Consider the following 4,684-nt stretch of genomic DNA (forward strand, 5'->3'; position numbering starts at 1 on the left):
CGAATTCTACGCTATCTCCAAGGAACTGAGGATCATGGGTTGTTCATCTCCAAATATAGTTCCCTCCAATTACAAGCATTCTCCGATGCTGACTGGGCTAGTGACAGTGCGGATCACAAATCCACAGGAGGCTATGCCATCTATATGGGTCCTAATCTGATCTCCTGGGCCTCTAAGAAGCAGAAGACAGTTGCATGCTCCTCCACCGAGTCTGAGTACAAAGCAGTGGCTGATGCCTGTGCCGAACTCACTTGGCTTCGCTCTCTCTTTGAGGAATTAGGGATCCCTGTTCCCATTGCACCAATTCTTTGGTGTGACAACATTGGGGCCACTTATCTTTCGGTCAATCCGATCTTTCATGCTCGTACCAAGCATGTTGAAATTGACTTCCACTTCGTTTGTGATAAAGTCGCCTCCAAGGAACTTCAAGTGCAATTCATTTCACCACATGACCAGATAGTCGATATCCTTACCAAAGCTCTTAGCTCTATACGGTTCTCCTTTCTATGGGACAAGCTGCGGATTCGACCATTCAAATCCCCACCTTGAGGGGGTGTATCAGGACAGTTAGCGTCCCACTTGAACTCAACCTCTAGAGTCATACTCACACTCAACAACCTCTCTTACATTGTACGCATTTTCAGTGAGCATAAACTCTAGAGACTACTTGCAGTCCAAGACTACCTCATGAGACAGCAGAGTTGGAATAAGACTCTCACATGTGATAATAGACTTTCTGTCCATTACTTACATATGTTAACAGAGTCCTACCCCATTACTATTAGAGTTTGATTCTCCCACATGTGATCATAGAGTTTGTCTATAACTCAATAACTGTAATCTCTATATAAGAGCACCATTGTACACTCATTAAAGAAAATGCCAATATACAATTTCAACATCTGGGTTCTGTGTAGGGAGTGGAGCCGCAATCTCTATAGCGGAAAGCTGCTTTTCTAGGCCAGCTCTAGCCATGATCTCAAGCTGCTTTCCTGGGGCTTTTGCCGCTTTTGCTGACCATGCCTTAGACCTAAAATTCATTAAAAAAAAAATTAATTAATTAAATTCTATCTCTTGACTTTGATGTATCAATATGTTGTGGTGCACACTTGAGCCTTGGCTTATGGGTTTGCAATGTTCAGTGGAATTACTATAAACTCCTCTCAAGTGTATGGATGCTTGATTCCACTTGTGTTTAGGCATATGGGTGCACTCTTGGATAAATATTGTGTCCCCTTATTTATTTAAGAAAGTGAATCATAGGATGTCAGCTTACAGATTCCTTTATGCCCCTCACTTTCTACCATGGAACCCACTCTCTCTCTCTCTCTCTCTCTCTCTCTCTCTCCATTAAACAACTTTCACTTTTTAATAGCTCTCTTTACCAATTGATATTGTGTTAAATAACTTAAGGAAATAAGAGAACCAAAAAAAAAAAAAAAGCAAGAGAACATACACTGGTTGTGTGATTACTGCATCAATGCATGTGCCAATGGGAGATTAGGTGGAGGCATCAACCACACAGGGTGCAACCAGTTAGTATTTTTTTCCCCTTGGAAAAGATTAAGAAAATTTACATCCACCCCCCTTGCGTTTGCACTTATTATATCCACCCCCTTTGCTTTTCGTTTATTATAATAAATAAACACACACACACCTAATATCGTGACTCTGTGAGTAAGGTGTTAGTTTTTGAAATGGAAAAGTAGATTTTACCCTCATCATAGAGGTCCACTTGATCAGTAATTGATTTGGGCTTTCTTTAATGAAGATTTCAGGATGTGGGTTTTGATGGGTTTCGCTTAGGGAATTCTAATGCTGGTTTCTCAAGTCATTTGAGGTGCCACCAGCAAGATGTTTCTATGTCAATCGGGTGCCTTTGGTGGAGGACGCCGATGATCTTCTTTTCCTCAAAACTTGCAACTCGAAAACCCCTATACCTATCTTCTTTCCTTCTTCAATGAACCCAACTTTATGATGACCTCAAAGGCAAATCAATCGAAATTTGGTCATTAAAATCCAATATCAATAGCTCAGAATCATCCAGACCTTTAGCTGCCCCAAGACTACATCGTTCAGTCCCATGTTTTTGTTGGCGGAAACCCAATTGCGCAGCGGAAGGGATCGAATTGAGATCTCTTGCGTTCGAAATCACTATACAAAAATTAATCACATGAGAATGAAATGGTTTACCTTAGAACCGCAATTGAAGTTCTTCCTCCAGATAATTGTTCTTCCATACTTGAGCAACCGTACGTAGGGATCGATCTCAACACTTTGAAACTATGATCCACATTCAATTGGAGAAGAACAATCCACCATTAAAGTTTTCTCCTTCACACACACTCACTCACAAATGAGAGAATGAAGGGAGAGAGAAAACATGGGGGAGAAGAGAGGAAGTTTTAAAAAAACTAAATCTCTTTCTCCCTTGTCCCTTATATAACAAAACTTGTTTTAGAGTTTTCTCTTCTAGTCAAATCTTTGTTTCCTAAACAAAGAAAGCCAAATCCTTGTGGTAGTGCACAATTTCCAAATTGAACAGCTACTTTGCTTCTAAAGTGGAAAGATGTAGAATTTAAAAGGGATTGCTATCTTTCTTATTATGAGTGACAATATTCAAATTATATTTTATCCACTACCATAAGTAAAAAGATAATTAACCATTTAATATTCCCAAATCTTGTCATGCAATATTAACTCTTTAATTTGCACATAAGACCTTCCACTTTTCCAATATCCCATAATGAGCTATAGGGCATGTAATTTAATACTGCTTAACCCCAACTCATTGTACATGTCTGTTTCAGAGATTCTGTGAACATGATCAGATGCAAAAAAATATTTCAAATAAAATTTAATAAATAAAGTATTATTTTTTATATTTAAAATAATTTTGTAAACAATTTACAAAAACGACACTGGTACCAGATTTCTGTCCGATCAAGTACAAACATTCTCTCTCCTCGATATTCACCAATTAAGGATAGTGGATCTCATGTTAACGATCAATTTCATTAATAATGTGGGACCACGTGTCAACCATACTGATATATAGTCCGTTGGATGTCAACCATTGGTTTACCAAAACACGTGATACAACACTGCAACAAATAAGATCTCTCAAGTCAAAGATCAAGTGATGGATACGAATCTCATCCTCACACAACTGACAGTTATACATAAGAGATTCTTACCAAATACTTTTCTATACGCACACAATATGTACTGGAATCACATCCCTGGTGACATACAATGTAACGACCATATGAACAGGATGTCCGGTCCTATCCCTAGTCGAGAACAATTTTGGTGGAAAACCCATGGAACAACTTGCAAGCCCAATAAATAAATGACATGCATAAATGAAATTAAACAATCTTATTAATAAATCGGGTTTGATGGATATACATATCCAAAAATTTTGCCATTGCATCCTTGAATTTCTTGATCTGAGATGGAAAAAAAAGGGAAAGCTAAGCTTAGATTGCTGAAATATTTAAAACCCATAAAATTCTTCACCTTCTATTTTGTTTCTCTAATCCAAATATTCGGGAAAAAATGCCTTAAATTCTAGGAGAATGGATGTGTTACAGTTGCGTTGGTGCAGTTGAAGCTACAAAGACGACCCTCTGCTCCTCTGTAGAACTGTAAGAAGGGAAGGACATGGATTTTGAGACTTTGACACCATTTGTGCTCTTCGTAATTGACTTTGAGAAACAAAGCATTTGGGTTTGATTTTGCGAGCTAGCATACCACACACACAAATTTCGTAAAAAAAAAAAAAAAGAAGGTTTTCAAAGCAAAATTAGAACTTTATGATGGCTTCTCTATTGTACTCTCTCTATATAATTCTTTGATTAGGCTAAAGCAATTACCTTGGGATGTAAGGCTTTGCAACCTCGACAATTAGGGGAGTAAAAATCGACAATAACATGCCTATCTCCCGCATATGACAGTGCATCAACGAGTTCTTCTGCGGATTTAATCTATCATGTTGGGTTTAGGGGTCTTCTCCCACCATCTCATAGCTCGGGAGATTTGAAGATTTCTATAAACTGCAAATTTCCTGTAGTTCACAAATCACTTTTGTCGGGATATTCTTTCTTTCACCTTTATCTTAAAAAAAATGAAAGAATATGATTTAGGGATTTTAGGGTTGAAGATGTAATAAGGGTAAAATGGCCTTTAGATTTAAGATGTTTTAGTTTAAGATATAAAGATAAAAAAATCTTTTTCATACAAAAAACTAACATCTCTCTCACGGTGTTAGGTTGGATGGATTTATTTGTAATAAATGAAACACGAGGTGATGGATGTAATAAGGGCACACGCGAGGGGAGGTGGAAGTAAATTTCTCAAAAAATTATAATTTCTTAATACAACATTGTAATAATATTTATTTATTTATTTATTATTATTATTATTGACTAGGAAAAAAATTACTAAGAGAGGAAGCTAGAAATATTATCTGTTAATACATCTATTTTATTTAATCTACCTCTATTGGCTAGTTTTTTAATCTACCACTATTGCATCAATTAAGTTTTGATAAAAATATTTTTGAAGTAATTATCCTACATAAATGTTGCAACACAACATATATTAGTGTCGGCTCATCAGTCTCAATTTATGTTTTTTTTTTTCAAAGATCATCAAGACTCTACCAAAAATAAGACCATCA

At 36.7% G+C, this 4,684-nt stretch overlaps 1 pseudogene; it reads right to left on the reverse strand.

Annotated features, from left to right (window-relative positions):
* Positions 1-276: 276 nt before the first annotated feature.
* LOC122059824 overlaps positions 277-4,684 on the reverse strand; it is a 9,074-nt pseudogene continuing 4,666 nt past the window's right edge.

Source organism: Macadamia integrifolia, chromosome 13 (assembly GCF_013358625.1).
Source record: "Macadamia integrifolia cultivar HAES 741 chromosome 13, SCU_Mint_v3, whole genome shotgun sequence".
Lineage (NCBI taxonomy): Eukaryota > Viridiplantae > Streptophyta > Magnoliopsida > Proteales > Proteaceae > Macadamia > Macadamia integrifolia.